Raw genomic sequence first — 20,647 nt, forward strand, 5'->3', positions numbered from 1 at the left:
TGTTGCTACAGGTGCCAGGATTTTAGCCTTTTTTTGTCTGAATAGTGTTCTTCTCTGTGTATGTACTATATTTTCTTTATCTGTTCATTTGTTGATGGACACTTAACTTCATTCCATATCTTGGCTATTATGAGTAGTGAGGCAATACATACAAGAGAGTAGATGTCTCTTTCACTTATTGATTTCATTTCCTTTGGATATATACCCTATAGTAGGATTGCTGCATCATAAGGAAGCTCCATTTTTAAAAGAATATTAAATAATTTTCTGCCAAAAATTTTAGCAACTTGTGTGAAATGCACATTTTAAAAAACCACAAATTTAGAAACCTGGCATGGAAGAAAAAAGTATTTGAATAGTTCCACATGTATTTTGGGAATTAAATTAACTTTAAACTTCTCCCCAAGAGGTGGGCCTTGTGGCATAGTGGATTAGTCACCACTTCGGAGGCCCACAAACCATAACGGTGTGCCAGTTTGGGTGCTGGATACTACATGCTTCCAAGCCAACTTCCTGTTAATACTCCTGGGAAGGAAGAGATAATGGCCTAGGTACTTGGGTTCCTGTCCCCCATGTGGGAAACCTCGATGGAGATTCTAGCTCCTGGCTTCAGCCTGGCCTAGCTGCAGCTGTTGTGGGACATTTGGGATGTGAACCAGTATATGGGAAGATCTATCTCCCTCTCACTGTCTCTCAGTCTTTCAAATAAATAAATAATTCTTAAAAAAAATAAAGGTACTCCTATAGGTTACTAAAGACCTAAATAGTTTCACTGGTGAATTAACTAAACTTTTAAAGAAATAATAGCATAATAATACATTTGCAGAATATAGAGAAGACCAAATGCTTTCAAACTATTTTAGGAGACCAACATAACTCTTGATATCAAAACCTAGTGAGTACAAGAAAGAAACATGATAGAACTATAGTGCTAATTAATACTAATTAATACCGGTGAAAAGCCTTAAATAAATATATAGCAAATGAAATCCAGAAAAATATAAAATATGAATCATTAGATTTTTCTTCTTTTCCTTTTATGTATATGCTCTACTATTGAGATTTGTACTTTTGTGTGTTTTCATTATGGTAATTATCACTTCTTTTATAATTTTGGACTTCCTTAATAATTTCTTATAGGGCAATCTGTTGATGAACAAATATTTTAGATTTTTGCTTGTCATACAAGGGAGAATGATAGCTTTGCTAGGTACAGTATTTTTTGCTGGCAGTTTTTTATTCTTTACAAAAAGATTTATTTATTTATCTTGAAAGGCAGAGAAAAACAGACAGACAGACAGAAAGTCAGACATAACGGGGAGACCTTTCATTTCCTAGTACACTTCCCAGCAGTTCGCTATGTCTAGGACTGTCCAGGCTGAAGCCAGGAGCCCAGAACTCCCTCCAGGTCTCCCACATGGATTGTGGGGGCCCAATACTTGGGGTACCTTCTGTTGCATTCTCAGGTACATTAGCAGGGAGCTGGATTGGAAGCAGAGCAACTCAGACTCCAGCTGGTGCTCTGATATGGGCTGCTGGCATTGTAAGCAGTGACTTAACCTGCTGTGCCACTACGCTGGCCCCTGCTGGCAATTTTTTTCTAGAGTTCTTTGAATATTTCGACCGATTCTCTTCTAGCATGTTAAGGTTTCAGTTGAGAAGTCTGTTGTTAATCTAATGATGATTCCCTGTAATTGACTTGTTTTTAGAATTCTTTGTTTTGTTCTTTTGACAGTTTGATTATAATACACCTCTGGGAGGGCTTTTTGAGGGGAGGATAGAATCTCTTAGGTGTCCTTTAATCTTCCTAGACCTGTATGTCCATATTTTACCCAAACTTTGGATAGTTTCCACAGTTGGTGTTAGGTAAGCCACCCCTGTGGGCCCAAGTCAGTGTGGCATAGTGTCCCTGGTAGTGGGGTAGAGTGCCTGTCAGTGTGTGAGGGCTGTGTGGGTAACTCTGTGAACCTTTGGGAGTCAAACTGCCTAGGGAGCTCTGACCAGCTGCTTCTGGTGTTAAGTGTGGGTTTGCTGGATTAGGTATCTATTTCTAGGATGCCTGTTAGTTTCTCCTGGTTTTGTGAAAGCAGGCCAATACTGTGGGTCCAGGTGGTATGTCATAGTATAGCTGGTAGTGGAGTGGAGTGCCTGTCAGACTCTGAGGGCTGAAGAGGTAGCCTTGAGACCTCAAGGATCAAACCTGCCCAGGGAGGTCTGCCTAGCTACCTCTCAGGGCTGAGGGTAGATGAGTAGGCTTTAGATGTCTTTTTATCAGGCCTCAGTAGGCCAAGATTCTGAGAACAGATTGTTCAACAACCTCTTGTGGCCACAGTACTATTGAGAAGGTTGCCCAATTGCTTCCTTGGGGTCATTGGCCGGGTGGTTTACTCTGAAAATCTACTCGGTCTCTTCCTGGCATCTTGAGTGAGTAGACAAGGCTGCTTTTTGCTTCTGTGGTCCTCTGTGGGACGAGCTACTCAAGGCTATTGTACAGCTGCTTTCTGGGCCTAGGATGCATGGATAGGGTCATTCATCTGCTTTTGGGAGCAGCAGGATGACAGGTTGGGGTCACTTAACTCTTTTCTGGTAGCCTCTGTGGCTGAGGAAAGACGGATGTATTATAATGTAAGAGTTATAATTAATTGGATGTAATATTTATAAATACATACCAAATAATGGCCTTTTTTTTCTTAACTACTGTTTACGTATATTATCATCCACATAAGAGAAAACTTATGGTACTTGTCTTTCTGTATCTGGCTTATTTTACTTAGGATAATGATTTCCAATTCCATTCATTGTGGAATTGGAATCACATGGAAATGGAATCACATGTCAGGATTTTATTCTGTTTTATGTCTGAGTAATACTCCAGTGTGTATCTATCCCTCCCTTTCTTTTCCATCTATTCATTGATGGACATCTAAGTTGATTCCATATTTTTCTATTGTTAGTAGTGTTGCAATAAAAATGGGTGTACAGATATCTCTTCTTATTTTGACTTCATTTTATTTGGGCCATATAATAGATCTATTTTTAGTTTTTGGGTGAGTCTCCAAAATGCTTCCATAATGGCTATATACTAATTTGCATTCCCACCAAAAGCATAAGGTTTTAGGGTTAATTTTTCTCCAGATACTCACCAGCAATTTGTTATGTTTAAACTGGAGTAAGATGATGTCTCATTGTCATTTTGATTTGCATTTCCTTGATGGCTAGTGATACTGAGCACTCTTTATGTGTTTGTTGGTCTTTTGTATTTCTGCTTTTGAAAAATATGTATTCAGATCCTTTGCCTATTTTTTCACTGTATCATTTGTTTTGTTGTTAAATTTCTTGGCCTCTACCTTTCTCTGAAGGGAAGAAAGAACTTCCACTTTGACTATGGCCTTGTCTAAATAAGATTGGAGTTGGTGATCTTAAAAGGCTTCTATAGCCTTGGCGACTCGTGACAAGAGCCTCAGGTGATTACTGACGTCATAAATCAGAGTGTCAATTGTTAAAAACAGGAGTCATTGTGCACTTACCCCCCTTTGTAGGATCTCTGTCCTTAATGTGCTATACTTTGTGAATTAACAGTATAATAGTTGTGGAAGTTTTAGCCAGAGCCATCAGGCAAGAAAAAGAAATTAAAGGGATACAAATTGGGAAGGAAGAAGTCAAACTATCCCTCTTTGCAGATGATATGATTCTTTATTTAGGGGATCCAAAGAACTCTACTAAGAGACTATTGGAACTCATAGAAGAGTTTGGCAAAGTAGCAGGATATAAAATCAATGCACAAAAATCAATATACACAGGCAATGCCATGGCTGAGAAAGAACTGCTAAGATCAATCCCATTCACAATAGCTACAAAAACAATCAAATACCTTGGAATAAACTTAACCAAGGACGTAAAAGATCTCTATGATGAGAATTACAAAATCTTAAAGAAAGAAATAGAAGAGGATAACAAAAAATGGAAAAATCTTCCATGATCATGGATTGGAAGAATCAATATCATCAACATGTCCATTCTCCCAAAAGCAATTTAGAGATTCAATGCAATCCCAATCAAGATACCAAAGACATTCTTCACAGATCTAGAAAAAATGATGCTGAAATTCATATGGAGACGCAGGAGACCTCGAATAGCTAAAACAATTTTGTACAACAAAAACAAAGCTGGAGGCATCACAATACCAGATTTCAGGACATACTACAGGGCAGTTGTAATCAAAACAGCATGGTACTGGTACAGAAACAGATGGATAGACCAATGGAACAGAATTGAAACACCAGAAATCAACCCAAACATCTACAGCCAACTTACAACTGATCAAGAGTCCAAAACCAATTCTTGGAGCATGGACTGTCTATTCAATAAATGGTGCTGGGAAAACTGGATTTCCACGTGCAGAGGCAAGAAGTAAGATCCTTAGCTTACACCTTACACAAAAATCCACTCAACATGGATTAAAGACCTAAATCTATGACCCGAGACCATCAAATTATTAGAGAACATTGGAGAAACCGTGCAAGATATAGGTACCGGCAAAGACTTCTTGAAAAAGACCCTGGAGGCACAGGCAGTCAAAGCCAAAATTCACATTTCGGATTGCATCAAATTGAGAAGTTTCTATACTTCAAAAGAAACAGGAAAGTAAAGAGGCAACCGACAGAATGGGAAAAAAATATTTGCAGACTATGCAACAGATAAAGGATTAATAACCAGAATCTACAAAGAGATCAAGAAACTCCACAAAAACAAAACAAACAACCCACTTAAGAGATGGGCCAAGGACCTCAATAGACATTTTTCAAAAGAGGAAATCCAAATGGCCAAAAGGCACATGAAAAAATGTTCAAGGTCATTAGCAATCAGGGAAATGCAAATCAAAACAACAATGAGCTTTCACCTCACCCCAGTTAGAATGGCTCACATTCAGAAATCTACCAACAACAGATGTTGGCGAGGATGTGGGGGAAAAGGGACACTAACCCACTGTTGGTGGGAATGCAAACTGGTCAAGCCACTATGGAAGTCAGTCTGGAGATTCCTTAGAAGCCTGAATATAACCCTACCATACAACCCAGCCATCCCACTCCTTGGAATTTACCCAAAGGAAATGAAATTGGCAAACAAAAAAGCGGTCCACACCCTAATGTTTATTGCAGCTCAATTCACAATAGCTAAGACCTGGAATCAACCCAAATTCCCCTCAACAGTAGACTGGATAAAGAAATTATGGGACATGTACCCTATAGAATACTGTACAGCAGTCAAAAACAATGAAATCCAGTCATTTGCAACAAAATGGAGGAATCTGGAACACATCATGCTGAGTGAAAGAAGCCAATCCCAAAGGGACAAATATCATATGTTCTCCCTGATTGGTGACAACTAACCCAGCACCAAAAAGGAAGCCTGCTAAATTGAAAGGGACACTATGAGAACAGTGACTTGATCAGCCCTTGCCCTGACTGTTGATGAACAAGTTAATACTTTATCTCTTTTAGTATTTTTTTTGTTGTACTTAATACTATTGGTTGAATTCTGTAATTAATACACAGTTATTCTTAAGTGTTGAAACTTAAATGAAAAGTGATCCCTGTTAAATATAAGAGTGGGAATAAGAGAGAGAAGAGATGTACAATTTGGGAAATGCTCAAGCTGACTTGCCCCAAATGGTAGAGTTAGAAACGTGCCAGGGGATTCCAATTCAATCCCATCAAGGTGGCATGTAGCAATGCCATCTCACTAGTCCAAGTGATCAACTTCAGTTCACAATTGATCATACTGATAAGGCTAAGAGTCAAAAGGATCACATAAACAAGACTAGTGTCTGAAAATACTAACTGATAGAATAAAAAAGAAGGGAGAGAATTATCCAACATGGGAAGCGGGATACACAGCAGATTCATAGAATGGAGGATGTCCTAAACAGCACTCTGGCCTCAGAATCAGCTCTTAAGGCATTCAGATCTGACTGAAGAGCCCATGAGAGTATTTTAGGCATGGAAAGCCAAGACACTCTGGCAAAAAAAAAAAAAAAAAGACCTAAATTAGAGATCTCTGCGAGTGAGATCCCAATGGAAAGAACAGGTCATCAAAGAAGGAGGTACCTTTCTCTGAAGAGAGGAGAGAACTTCCACTTTCACTATGACTTTGTCTGAATAAGATCAGAGTCAGCAAACTCAGAAGGCTTCCATAGTCTTGGCAACTCATGACAAGAAACTAGGGTAATTATTGGCACTATAAACAGGAGTGTCAGTTTGTTAAGTCAACAACAAGTCACTGTGCACTTACTCCTCATGTAGGATCTCTGTCCTTAATGTGCTGTACATTGTGATTTAATGCTATAACTAATACTAAGACAGTATTTTTCACTTTGTTTCTGTGTGGGTGCAAACTGTTGAAATCTTTACTTAATATATACTAAGCTGATCTTCTGTATATATAGATAATTTAAAATGAATCTTGATGTGAATTGAAGGGGAGAAGGAGCTGGAGAAGGGAGAGTTGCGGGTGGGAGGGAAGTTATGGGGGGGAAGGCATTGTAATCTGTAAGCTGTACTTTGGAAATTATATTCATTAAATAAAAGTTAAAAAAAATTCAAGGCAATAGTTCTAGACAGGGATTAGGTTTTTTGTCGAGGCCATTGAGGAACATTCTACTATTCCACCCATAAAAATATTCTGACCCTCTCTGGACTCCTCAGTGGCCCCTAATGAAAGAAAAATTACAGGCTTCACATGATTTGTTGCAAGAACAGCTACAAAATAATTGTTTTGAAGAGTTTTTCTCCCCCTAGAACAATTCCCCTTATTTGTTATCAAGAAGAAGTCTGGTAAATGAAGATTATTAATTGATTTGTGTAATGTTAATACAACCATGTGGTCAATTGTTGCTTTGCAATGTGGCCTTCCTACATCTATGCTTTCCCCAAGATTGGTCTTTATTTGTTATAGATGTAAAGGACTGTTTTTACCCAATTTCTATTCATTCAGCGGAAGGTCCTCACTTTGCATTCTCTGTTCTATCTCTGAATCAACAACAATCATTGAAAGGGTATCAATGCACAGCAGACTCATAGAATGGCAGATGTCCTAAACAGCACTCTGGCCTCAGAATCAGCCCTTAAGGCATTCAGATCTGGCTGAAGAGCCCATGAGAGTATTTTAGGCATGGAAAGCCAAGACACTCTGGCAAAAAAAAAAAAAAACAAAAAAAAAAACAAAAAAAAAACAAAACCACCACCACCACCAAAACACCCTAAATGAAAGATTTCTGAGAGTGAGATCCCAGTGAAAAGAATGGGCCATCAAAGAAGGAGGTACCTTTCTCTGAAGGGAGGAGAGAACTTCCACTTTGACTATGACCTTGTCTAAATAAGATCGGAGTCGGTGAACTCAAAAGCCTTGGCAACTCATGACGAGAGCTTAGAATGATTACTGACACCATAAACAGGAGTGTCAGTTTGTTAAGTCAACAGCAAGAGTCACTGTGCACTTACTCCTCATGTAGGATCTCTGTCCTTAATGTGCTATACATTGTGAGTTAATGCTATAACTAGTACTGAAACAGTATTTTACACTTTATGTTTCTGTGTGGGTGCAAACTGTTGAAATCTTTACTTAATATATGCTAAATTGATCTTCTGTATATAAAGATAATTAAAAATAATCTTGATGTGAATTGAAGGGGAGCGGGAGCTGGAGAAGGGATAGTTGAGGGTGGGAGGGAAGTTGTGTGGAGGGGAAGCCATTGTAATTCAATAACTGTACTTTGGAAATTATATTTATTAAATAAAAGTTAAAAAATAAATTATGTCATTGCAAAAATTAAAAGGAAAAATAAGGGAGATGGGAGTCTGGTAGCAAGAGTAGGAAGTATCATTATATTTTTAACTTGTATATATGAAATACATGAAATTTGTTCACCTTTTATAAATAAAACAACTAAAAACATAAAAAGATAAACAAGTAATGCTAGTAGATGAAAAGGGAGACATAAATAAATTAATATTGAGGGACTTCCAAAACCTAGTTTCATCAGTAATAACCCTGAATATGAATGGAGTAAATTTCCCAGTTAAAAGGTACAGACTATCTAAATGGATTAAAAAAAAAAAAGACCATATGCTGTCTATGAGAAATGCACTTCATGAGTAGAAACACATGTGTACTGAAAGTAAAAGAATGGGCCAGTGCCGTGGCTCACTAGGCTAATCCTCCACCTTGCGGCGCTGGCACACCGGGTTCTAGTCCTGGTCGGGGCACCGGATTCTGTCCAGGTTGCCCCTCTTCCAGGCCAGCTCTCTGCTGTGGCCAGGGAGTGCAGTGGAGGATGGCCCAAGTACTTGGGCCCTGCACCCCATAGGAGACCAGGATAAGTACCTGGCTCCTGCCATTGGATCAGCGCGGTGCGCCGGCTGCAGCGCGCTGGCTGCGGCGGCCATTGGAGGGTGAACCAACAGCAAAAAAGGAAGACCTTTCTCTCTCTCTCTCTCTCTCACTGTCCACTCTGCCTGTCAAAAAAACAAAACAAAACAAAAACAAAACAAACAAACAAAAAAAAGTGAAAGAATGAAAAAACAGACAAAACTTCAACAAAGAAACAACAGAGTTAATATACGCTATATACTAAATGGACCTTATGGAGATTTATAGAATATTCCATCATATAACTGCAGAATACACACACTGTTTTCATCAGTATATGGAACATTGTTTAGGATAAATTTTATCATAATTGTCAAAAGAAGTCTCAAAATGCAAAAATAAAATTAAGTGGAATAAAATAAGAAACTGTAGAAATTATACAAATACATGAAGACTGAACAACATGTTCCTGAGAACAATGGAACATTAAAGAAATAAAAAATGGAATTAAAAATTCCTTGAGATGAATGAAAATGCAACACAATTTAAAAAACTCGTGGTATACAGCAAAAACAATACTAAGAGGAAAGTTAATGGCATTAAGTGCCTACATTAAAAAAATGAAAGATAGCAAATAATTAATCTAACATGGCATTTCAAACACCTAGAAAAATAAGAACAAACTAAACCCATAATTAGTAGAAGGAAAGAAATAATAACAATCATAGAATAAATAAACAAAATAGAGATTTAGAAAGTACTATACAAAATTAATGAAATGAGCATTGGTTCTTTGACAAGATAAGGAAAACTGATAAACCACTTGGCAGACTAAAAATAGAGATGATAAATCAGTAAAATCAGAGATGAAATGCAAGGAATCATTAGGAACTATCATGAACAATTATGTACCAAGAAGTTGGAAAATCTCAAAGAAATGAATAAATTTCTGGAAAAAGAAAACTCACCAAAATTGATTCACAATGACATAGACAAAAAAAGAACCGGCCAATAATGAGTGATGAGGTTGATTAAGTAGTAAAGAGTCTCCCAAAATAGAAAAGCTGAAGACCGGGTGCTTTCACTGGTGAATTCTACCGAAACTGAGTTGTTTATGTTATTTATTTATCTTCATTTTTATTTGAAAGGCAAGTAGAGGGAGGCAGAAATTTTTTTTTATTTGCTGGTTCACTTCCCAAATGCCCAAAACAGCTGGGCTGTGAAGGAGCCTGGGACTTCATCCAGGTTTCCCACATGCGTGGTAGAGACTCAGCTACTTAAGTCATCACCACTGCCTCCCCGGTGTGCATCAGCAGTAAGTAGATTGCAGGTGGAGGATCCTGGATATGAACTATCTGATATGGTATGCTGCTGTCCCAAGTGACATCTTAACTGCTTTACCAGACACCTAACCACACCACTGGGGGGAAATAAGTTTTAAGGAAGAATCACACCAGTTCTCAAAATATTTCAAACAGTTGAATGAGACAAAGCCCTTCCAAACTCATCCTACAAGGCCATCAGTCAATTCTAAAACCAGATGAGGATACAACAACAACAATAACAAAAGAAAACTACACACCAGTATTCCTAATGAACATAGATACAAAAATTCTCAACAAAATACTAAAAAATTGGATCCCAAAACACAAAAAAATCATTCACCCTTACCATGTAAGATTCAGCCCAGGAATGCAGAAAAATTCAACATAGGCAAACCATAAATGTAATGCATCATATGAATAGAATGAAGTATAAAAATCATATTATCTCAATAGATACAGAAACAGCATTTGATAAAATACAGCATCTATTCATTATAAAAATCTTGAACAAATTAGTTATAGAAGGAACATACCTCAATACAGAGAAGGCTATCCATGACAAGCTCACAGCCAGATTCATGTATGAGAAAAGCTGGAAGCATATCCACTTAATTCTAGAACCAGACTAGGATGTCCACTCTTACATGATATAGTTCTGGCTATTTTAATGAATCTCATTTGGCAAGAGAAAAATACAAAAATGTAAACAAATAAGAAAGGACGAAGTAAACGCATATCTGTTTGCAGATGACATAATTCTATAGGGGAACCAAAAGATTTCACCAAAAGTCTGTTAGAGCTTCAAAGTGAATTCAGCAAAGTTGTAGGATACATGATAAAAACACAAAAATCAGTAGCTTTGCTGGCGCCGCAGCTCAATAGACTAATCCTCCCCTGCGCACTGGCACCCCGGGGTTCTAGTCCCAGTTGGGGTGCCGGATTCTGTCCCGGTTGCTCCTCTGCCTGTCCAGCTCTCTTCTGTGGCCTGGGAGTTTAGTGGAGGATGGCCCAAATGCTTGGGCCCTGCACCCGCATGGGAGACCAGGAGAAGCACCTGGCTCCTGGCTTCAGATCAGCGTGGTGCACCGGCTGCAATGGCCATTGTGGGGTGAACCAACGGCAAAGGAAAACCTTTCTCTCTGTCTCTCTCACTATCCACTCTGCCTATCCAAAAAAAAGTAGCATTTTTATATACCAACAGTGATTTTGTGGAGAAAGAATTTATAAATGCAGTCTCATTTATAGTAGCTACCAAAAAATCAAATACTCTGGGATAAATTAAATCAAAGAAGTGAAAGACCTCTACAATGAAAATTATGAAACAGTAATGTAAGATGTTGAAGAAGACATAAAATTGGAAGACCTTCCATCATGGACTGGAAAAATCAATGTCAAAATGTCCATACTACCCAAAGCAGTTAACAGATTCAATTCAATACTTGTCAAAATACTGATTATATTATTCACAGAATTAGATAAATCAATCCAAAATATATATGGAAACATAAGACTCAGAATAACTGCCGCAATCTTGAACAATAAAAACAAAGCCAGAGGGGTAGGTGTCCTGGAACAGCAGGTTAAATCACCACTTACGATGTCCATATCCCATATTGGGGTGCCTGGGATCCAATCCCACCTCTGCTTCCAATCCAGTTTTCTGCTAATGCACCCCCCAGGGGGCAACAGATAATGACTCACTTGGGTGCCTACTATCCACAGTGGAGCCCTGAATGGAGTTCCTGGCTCCAAGTTTCAGGATGGTGCAGCCCCAGCTATTGCTGGTACTTGGGGAGTGTAATAGCTGGTGGCAGATCCCTCTTCCCTCCTCCCCCTTCCCCCTTCCCTCTTCCCTCTTCCCCCTTCCCTCTTCCCTCTTCCCTCTTCCCTCTTCCCTCTTCCCTCTTCCCTCTTCCCTCTTCCCTCCCCTTCTTGGCCCAACAAGTAAATTAACATGTAAATAAACTTAAAAGGAAAAAAAAGCAGAAGCATTACAATGCCAAGCTTCAAGACCCAAAGCAGGGTCATTGTAGCCAAAACAGGTGGTACTGAAATAAAAATAGACACACCAGCCAGTGGAACAGAAATATATCCACACATCTGTTTCTATTTCTTTGCCAGACTTTTCATTTTGTTCATGCATTGTTTGCCAAATTTCATTTAAGTTTTACCCATATATTCTTATAATTCACTGAAATACTTCAAAATTATTCTGGGTTCTTTATCATTTCACAGATCAACTTTCTTTAGGGTCTTTTGTTGGCGGTTTGCTAGTTTCTTTTGCAGATGTCATTCCAGACTATTCCCTGATTCATTCTTGTGTCATTCTGTTGTTTGCGCATTTAGGAGACAGCCACCTCTTCTTGACATTTGCAGGTATTCTTTGGCTTGGGTGGAGTTTTGCTGTTTATATGATTCTGGATCTAACATTTGGTAGAATCCATACAGGCAGAGTTTTCTTTCCATTTATCTAGCTGGCTGGGATGTTGCCTTTTCATTTGGGTGGGACCTCTGGCTGTGCCCCGCAATTTAATGAGACCCCTAGCTGATGTCGTCAGTGGAAGTACTGTTGCCTGGGCACTGTAATTGCCTTGGATTAGTACAGGCCATAGGTGTATGCCCTGACAGATGGTACAACTATTTTAGTTCCGCAGTTGGGCAAAGTTGCAGGCTTAAACCCAAGGTCAGGCAGAATCACTGCCAGGGATGGATGGGACCAGCTGGTATGATCAGTACAATTTTGTGATTGAAGTATGCTGCTATGCCTAGTCAGGGCCTTCAGTAGACCTCACGGTCGAGCTAGCTGAGTTGTTTTGGCTCCTGAATAGCCAAACTAGCTAAAATGTGAGGTGGTGATCACTTCTTTCCTGAGTGTGGTCCAGGTGTGAGCTTTGAGGCCATATCCAGTGATTTTTAAACTCCCATATGTGACAGAACTAGCATCTGCTCTTTGCCAGATTGCACTGTGGCAGACTTCTCTCTGTGCCCCCCCCCCCCCCCCCCCCCCGTTTTCTTTTTGGGTGAGGTCTGGAAGTAGAGTCCAAAATTGAAGCTGGAGACTAGCTGTATAAGAATAAAATCCAGGAAGAAAGTTTATTCTTTTTCTTGGAGCCAGGTCAGCTTTGCTGGTGGACTATGATGTTGACTTGTACCTCTTATAGGGCACCATTCCTGGCAGGCAAACTGAACTACTACCTAGATTTATGAAGTGGCCACTGTGAGTTCCTTCTCTTTGTTCTCTTTGAAGTCAGACAAGAGTAGGCCCTGGGAAGTTTCTCAGAACATTAGGGAAGCTGGGTGTCTGCCTTCCATATATGTGTATGTGGGGGGTATTATTTATTCAAAATTTATACAGAGGATTTTGACAAAAAATTTGAATTTAAAATTCACATTATATAGTTCCTTACTAAGAGACCAGTAATAAGATATTTAACATTTAAATGCTCATTTGATATCTGATGAAAATCTTGTTATATATTTCTTTAATTTTCAGTGTTAGGAAAAGAGGTGCAAAATAGAGAGGAAGCAGTGTAAAATAAATTTGTAGAGCTGGGTGACCAACTGCTGGGGTACACATGGTGGAACCTGTGGCAGAAGGCCCTGACCCTTGGAGGCCAGGCCTTTTCATATTTTAGGAAGGCTAGGGATGGGGGTGAGAGTGGGGGGTAGCAGGCAGAGGTGAATTTCTGGAACTGGACTGGCTCTAGGGAACCTGGAGAAGAATGCAGGGGTGGGGTGTGAAGGCAGTAGGGTGTGAGACCCAGTTGAGATTCAAGAGCAAGGAATAAATTCCAGTGTTTATGGATCTTTTGGGCACTGAGCAAGAATGGCTGTGGCTTATGTCTTTTTTCCATCATTCAGTATGCTGCTGTAAAAACATCATTTTTATCATATTTATGGTTAATTATTTATTTCAAGTAGAATGAGGCAGATTGCTATTGTATGTGCTCAGAACTGTCCTAAGTAAAAATAGCCTACATAGATGATGAGGAAGACACAGATTGTGTTCTCAGAGTCACTTCAGTCTCATTAATAAATCATTAACCTGGGCTGGCTCCATGGTGCCAGCATCCTATATGGGTGCTGGTTCTGGTCCCAGCTGCTCCTCTTCCAATCCAGCTCTCTACTATGGCCTGGGAAAGCCATAGAAGATAGCCCAAGTGCTTGGGCCCCTGCCATCTCTGCATGGAGACAAGAAGGCAGCTCCCAGCTCCTGACTTCGAATTGGCACAACTCTGGCAGTTGTGGCCATGTGGGGAAGGTAGACCTCCCTCTCACTGTCTGTAATTCTACCTCTCAAATAAATAAATAAAAATCTTTTAAAAAAAGCATTAACTTGGGAAATAGCAATCAAGCATTTAGAATATTTGTCCCCTCACCTCTCTCTCCCCTCGCAACCCCAAGTCCTTTTTTTTTTTTTTTCATAGTTCAAGGTGGTGACAGTTGCCCTCCCTGGCTGGTTATTCCTAGTCCATGTGCACTTCACTTCTAATTCACCTAATTTTGGAATAGCTTCAAGTCTAAAGTAAAGAAATCCCAATAGCCAAAAATAAAAAATAAAAAAGAGAGAAACAATGTGAAAGCTGCCCTTTCTGGAAACACCCAGGGCAAATCTTCTGACAAGCACTACAATAGATGATTTAATCAGGCTGTTCATTGATGTTCTTTTTATCTTGCAAATAACTTGCCAGCCTTACAGGGAACAAAAAGCTCTCATTGCCTTCTGTTTTCTTTCTTTAAATCCTAATTTACAGATTGGGTTACAGTCCAGTTTGACATCCATTTCTCAAAGTACTTTACTAGTGAACTTTATGAAACTTCAAAATACAGTTCTTGTAAAAGTACTGTTAATTTCGCATTTTTAAAATGTGACTCAGAAGTGTTTGCCAACTACTGAGTTATTAGACAAAACTGAAATAATTGTCAAGTTTGGGAAGCTAGATTCCAATGGAATTTTTGCAGTGGAAACTCACAACTCTCCTTAGCTCCAAGGAAGCAGCCTCTTGGCATGTACAAAGCATAAGGAAGCACTTTGCAAAGACTTCTGGAACTTTCTGTTAACTGGATTTTTTTAAGGTCTTAAAATTTGTGGGGTGCTGGCACCGTGGCATAGTGGGTGAAGCCGCCGCCTACGGTGCCGGCATCCCACCCATATGGATGATCCACTTCCTATCTTTCTCTCTGCTATGGCCTGGGAAAGCAGTGGCAGATGGCCCAAGTACTTGGGAACCTGCACCAGCGTGGGAGACCAGTAGGAGGCTTCTGGCTCCTGGCTTCAGATCTGCTCATCTCCGGCCATGGCAGCCAATTAGGGAGTGAACCAGCAATGGAAGACTTCTCTGTCTGCCTCTCTTTCTCTGTGTAGCTCTGAATTTCAAATGAATAAATAAATAAATATTTTAAAAAGTTTGTGGGGAAATGGACATTTTATTTGTTTTTAAATGAAAATCTACATTGTGATAATTGGCTTCACCTGTATAGACTCAAACCTTCCCTTTTTCATTTAAACATGCTTTACTTGTTTGCTTTACTCATCACAGAAATGTGAATGTTGTCAAATAAGAAATGCATAAGATTACCATTTAAAAATAAATTAGCAGTTGACATTTTCAGGAGAACCATTTTTATGAAAATGTTAAGATTTTTAAGCCAGTTGTTTAAAGGATTTGCAGAAGCTCACACTTGTATCTGTTCCATCAGGTTCATGCCCCAAATGGTTGCAATGGCCAGGGCTGGGTCAAGCCAAAGCCAGGAAGCCAGAGCTTTTTCCTGATCTCCTTCGTGGGTGCATGGGCCTAAGCACTTAGGCCATCTTCAGCTGCTTTCCCATTCACATTAGCAGGGAGCTGGATCAGAAGTGGGGCAGCCAGATATTAAGGGGTTTCTTTAACTCACCGTTTGAGAGACAAAAGTTCAAGGTTTGACAGCCCCGTTTATTCTGTTTCTGGTGAGGGCCTCAGGGTAGAGGGCAGATGGCATCACCATGGAAACTCATGCAAAAGGGAAAGATCATATAGTGAGACAAGAAACTGGAGAGCAGGGAAGGTCAGTTTGTTGGTTTATAACAACCCTCTTTGGTGAACTAACTGGGATCAAATGATAACCACATTTATAATTCTTTCCAAGGGCAACATCATTGACCTAATGGCCTCCCACTAGGCTATCTCTTTTTCAAACTATATTTTCTATTTTTAATTGACGCATAGTGAGTAATTGTACATATATGAGTACAATGTGACATTTCAATACATGTATAAAATGTCCAATAATCAGGTCAGTATAATTGGCAAATCTAATTTCTTCAAACATTTACCATTTCTTTGTGTTGGGAGCATTTAAAGTCCTCTCTACTGATTATTATTATTTTTTTTTTTTTTTTTTTTTTTTTTTTTTTTTTTTTTTTGACAGGCAGAGTGGACAGTGAGAGAGAGAGACAGAGAGAAAGGTCTTCCTTTGCCGTTGGTTCACCCTCCAGTGGCCGCCGCGGCCGGCGCGCTGCGGCCGGCGCACCGCGCTGATCCGATGGCAGGAGCCAGGAGCCAGGTGCTTTTCCTGGTCTCCCGTGGGGTGCAGGGCCCAAGCACCTGGGCCATCCTCCACTGCACTCCCTGGCCACAGCAGAGAGCTGGCCTGGAAGAGGGGCAACCGGGACAGAATCCGGTGCCCCAACCGGGACTAGAACCCGGTATGCCGGCGCCGCTAGGCGGAGGATTAGCCTAGTGAGCCACGGCGCCGGCCTCCTCTCTACTGATTATTTGAATGCTGAAATTAATTGTCATAATTACCTTCCCATGCTACAGAACATTGCATTTTCCCCATTTTCAACTGTATACTTGTGTCCATTAGCCATATGTTTATTTTTTTTATTTTTATTTAATGAGCGTAAATTTCCAAAGTACAGCTTAAGGACCACAATAGCCTCCTCCCCCTCGTATCTTCCCTCCCACCCACAACGCTCCCCTCTCCCACTTCCTCTCCCCCTCCCCTTCACATCACGATTAATCTTCAATTATCTTTATATACAGAAGATCAATTTAGCGTATGTTAAGTAAAGATTTCCACATTTTGCTCCCACACAGAAACACAAAGTGTAAGATACTATTTGAGTACTAGTTATAGCATTAATTAAACACCTAAGAGTAATTGTGTATTAATTGCAGAGTTCAAGCAATAGTTTTAAGTAGAATATAAAATGCATCTTTTGTATTGTTGTAGCCATATGTTTTTATTTCCTGCTTCATTGCACCCTTCCCAGTCTCTGGGAATCACTAGTCTACTTTCTACATCTATAAGGGCAACTTGTTAATTTCCATGTGTAAGTGAGAACATGCAATATTTCTCATTCCTTTTTTTTTCCAAAATATTTGTTTATTTATTTGAAATATTTATTTGAAATTACAGAAGGAGAGGGAGAAACAGAGATCTTCCATCTGCTGGTTCACTCCCCAAATGGCTTCAATGGCCAGAGATGGGTTGGTCTGAAGTCAGGAGCCAGGAGCTTCTTCCAGGTCTCCCATATGGGTGCAGGAGCCGAAGGACTTGGGCCATCTTCTGGGCTTTTCCAGGCATATTAGCAGGGAGCTGGATCTTAAAAGTGGAGCAGCCAGGACTTCAATTGGCACTCATATGGGATGCCAGGACTGCAGATGGCTGCTTAACCCACTGCACCACTTATTTCTCATTCTATGCCTGACTTATTTCACTTAATATATTGTCCTACAGTTCCATCCATCCGTGTTACTTCAAATGCCAGAAATTTACTTTTTTTTTATAACTGAATGATATTCTACTGTGGATGTATACCACATTTCCACATATTCTTTATCTGTTTGTCCTTTAATGGATACCATGGTTGATTCCATATCTTGATTACTGTAATAAGTGTAGGTGATGATTCTTTGACATACTGATTGCTGTTCCTTTGGATGTATACCCAGTAGTGAGTTTGCCAGATCATAAGGAAGTTCTATTTCTAATTAAATTTTCTTTCATTTTTTTAAATTTTTATTTTATTTGGAATACGCAGAGGGAGATTTTCCATTTGCTTGTTACTCCCTACTTGTGCTTGGCCTGTCTGAAGCCAGGAGTTTAGCCTCGAACTCAATCTGGGTCTCTAACGTTTCTGGCTGGGACCCAGTTGCTCAAGCTGTAACCTACTCCCTCCTAGAGTGTGCTACCAGGAAATGGAATCAAAAGTGGAGCAAGGACTCAAGCCATATGGGCTTCCCAAGCCAAATGCTCACCCCTATTTTTTTTTTTTTTTTTTTGAGGAAGCACCATACTGTTTTCTGTAGTGGCTCTATCAGTTTACTTTCCCACCAGATGTTTAAGAATTCCATTTTGTTCACAACCTTGCCAGCACTTGTTATCTTTTGTCTAATTGGAGTGAGATGCTATCTCATTGTAGTACTGATTTTGCATTTCTCCAATGATTATTCATGCTTAGTATTTTTGTATATGTATTGGCTATTTGTATATCTTCTTTTGAGAAGTGTTTATTCAAGTCATTTGCTCATTTTTAAATTGTATTATTTGACTTTTTTTTGCTGTTGATTTAAATTCCTTATGTATTCTAGGTCTTAATCCCTTGTTGGGTGAATAATTTGCAAATATTTTCTCCCATTCTGGGAGTCGTCTCTTCTGTTGATCACTTCTTTCTCTGTACAGCTGCTTTTTAGTTTTATGTATTCTGATTTGACAAATTTTGTTTTGCTCCTTGGGCTTTTGGGGTCATTTCCAAAATATCTTTGTCCAGACCAATGTCCTGAAGCATTTTCTCTCTTTTTTATTTTCAGGTAGTTTTATGTCTTAAATTTAAATCTTTGATCTATTTTAAGTTAATTTTTGTATGTGGTGAGAGGGATTTAGTTTCATTCTTTTTTTAAATTTAAATTTTTATTTATTTTTGTGAGAGGTAGAGTTATAGACAGTGAGAGGGAGAAACAGAGAAAGGTCTTCCATCTGCTGGTTCACTCCCCAAATGACCACAGGCTGGAGCTGGGCTATCTGAAACCAGAAGCCAGGAGCTTCTTCTGGGTCTCCTACATGACTGCAGGGGCCCAAGCACTTGGGCCATCTTCTATTGATTTCCCAGGCCATAGGAGAAGAGCTGGATTGGAAGAGCAGCCCAGTCCAGGCTCTTGAGGCCAGCTGGGGAGTGAACCAGCAGATGGAAGATATCTCTCTCTCTGTAACTCTGCCCTTCAAATAAAATAAAATCTTAAAAAAAAATTGTTAAACTATTTTCTAAAATAGCTAACATTTTAAAACTCTTACCAACAATGTTTCTTGGTATTTTTTGCCAGCATTCGTTGTTATATAGTAATATAATCATGATCTTAATTTTCGTTTCCCTAATGGTTAGTGATGCTGAATATCTTTTCATGTACTTTTTTGTCCTTAGGGAAATATCTCTTTCTTTTGCCTATTTTATAATTGGATTGTGTATTTATTGTGTTGTTGAGTTTTAAGAAATTTGTTTTTAGAGTGCTTTTATCTTCATTGCTTACTTTTTTCTTTCTTTTTTGGATCTGATATGCAAATGTTTGAATATATCATTTTTCTTGCTTCCTGGAATGTTATCATCATTGGTTGATGCAAGTATCCTCCCATTTTATTTATTTATTCCTATCAAACCCCATATCTCACTCCTACTCCTTTCTCCTTATAGGTAGCCATTGTAATGTATTTATTGTCATACAAATATTTGTGTGATATGACAAAAAGCTCAGAGAAGTGGAATTAAAAGATTATATTAGTGCAAAAAGTGTTTGAAATGCATGTGTACTTTTTTATGGGACACATTTTCTTGAACATTTTCAAGATCCCTATTATGTATTTTTGCAAGATGGCTTATAGTTTGTATTTTGTTGGAATGCTATTTGAAGTATGTACTGTGTTCCTATGTTTTTAAGATTAATATGTATTCATAAACTATTTTATTTTTGCTTCTAATTTCAGACTAATTTTTAAAAAAATTGATTGATTTATTTGAAAGAGTTACAGAGAAGGAGAGGGAGAGGCAGAAGCAGAAAGGGAGAGAGAGAGAGAGAGAGAGAGAGAGAGAGAGATGATCTTCCATCTACTGGTTCACTCCCCAGATGGTCAGGGCTGTGCCAGGCTGAAGCCAGGAGTCAGGAGCTTCATCTGGGTCTCCCACAAGGACTTGGGCCATCTTCTCCTGCTTTCCCAGGCACATTAGCAGAGAGCTGGTTCACAAGTAGAGCAGCTGGAACTCAAAACTGGAGTCTGTTTCAAATGCTGGTGCTGCAGGCCGTGGCTTTTACCTGATATGCCACAGCATCAGCCCCCAAACTGATCTTATGTGTACAGAAGAGCTGAAAAGATGGTATGGAAAGTTCAGATTTATTCTGTATTACCATGATATAGTTATCAAAACTAAGGAAATAATATTTTAAATATAATTAACTATATTTTTCCCCTAGATTTTCTTAGCTTTTTCATTGATGTCCTTTTTGTATTTCAGAATTCAATATAGGATGCCACAATGCATTTAGTTATCATATCTCTCTCTAGTCTCTTCTGATATATGAGTTCTTTAGTCTTTCATGACCTGGATACTTTTGAAGAATACTAATCAGGCATTTTGGTGAATGTTCTCAAGTTGGGTTTGTGTGATGTATTCTGTTTAGACAGGAGTTGTATGTTTTGGATATCACAGAGGTGTTATGCTTTTCTCATTACACCATTTCAGTGGGTACATGATACCAGTGTTTCTATTACTAGTGATGTTACATCTTGCTCTTGTAGTTGCTGTGGTGTTTTTCCACTGTAAAGTTACTATTTTTCCCTTTCCATACTTTATTCATTAGAAGCAAGTAACTGAGTTCAGCTCACAGTTTAAGTGGATGGGACTTATGGTCTGCTTTCTAAAAAGAGGCATGCAGAACAGTAATTAATCCATATCTTAGGAGAGATATTTTGAAGCTATGAAA

General features: G+C 39.1%; 1 protein-coding gene and 1 pseudogene across 4 annotated transcripts in view; both read left to right on the plus strand.

Moving 5' to 3' along the window:
- HPSE2 (heparanase 2 (inactive)) overlaps window positions 1-20,647 on the plus strand; it is a 781,878-nt gene that overhangs the window by 235,671 nt on the left and 525,560 nt on the right. The gene's annotated exons all lie outside the window — the stretch shown is intronic.
- LOC138845477 (protein SET-like) overlaps window positions 1-20,647 on the plus strand; it is a 45,354-nt pseudogene that overhangs the window by 631 nt on the left and 24,076 nt on the right.

The sequence above is a fragment of the Oryctolagus cuniculus genome, chromosome 15 (genome assembly GCF_964237555.1).
Source record: "Oryctolagus cuniculus chromosome 15, mOryCun1.1, whole genome shotgun sequence".
Classification (NCBI taxonomy): Eukaryota; Metazoa; Chordata; class Mammalia; order Lagomorpha; family Leporidae; genus Oryctolagus; species Oryctolagus cuniculus.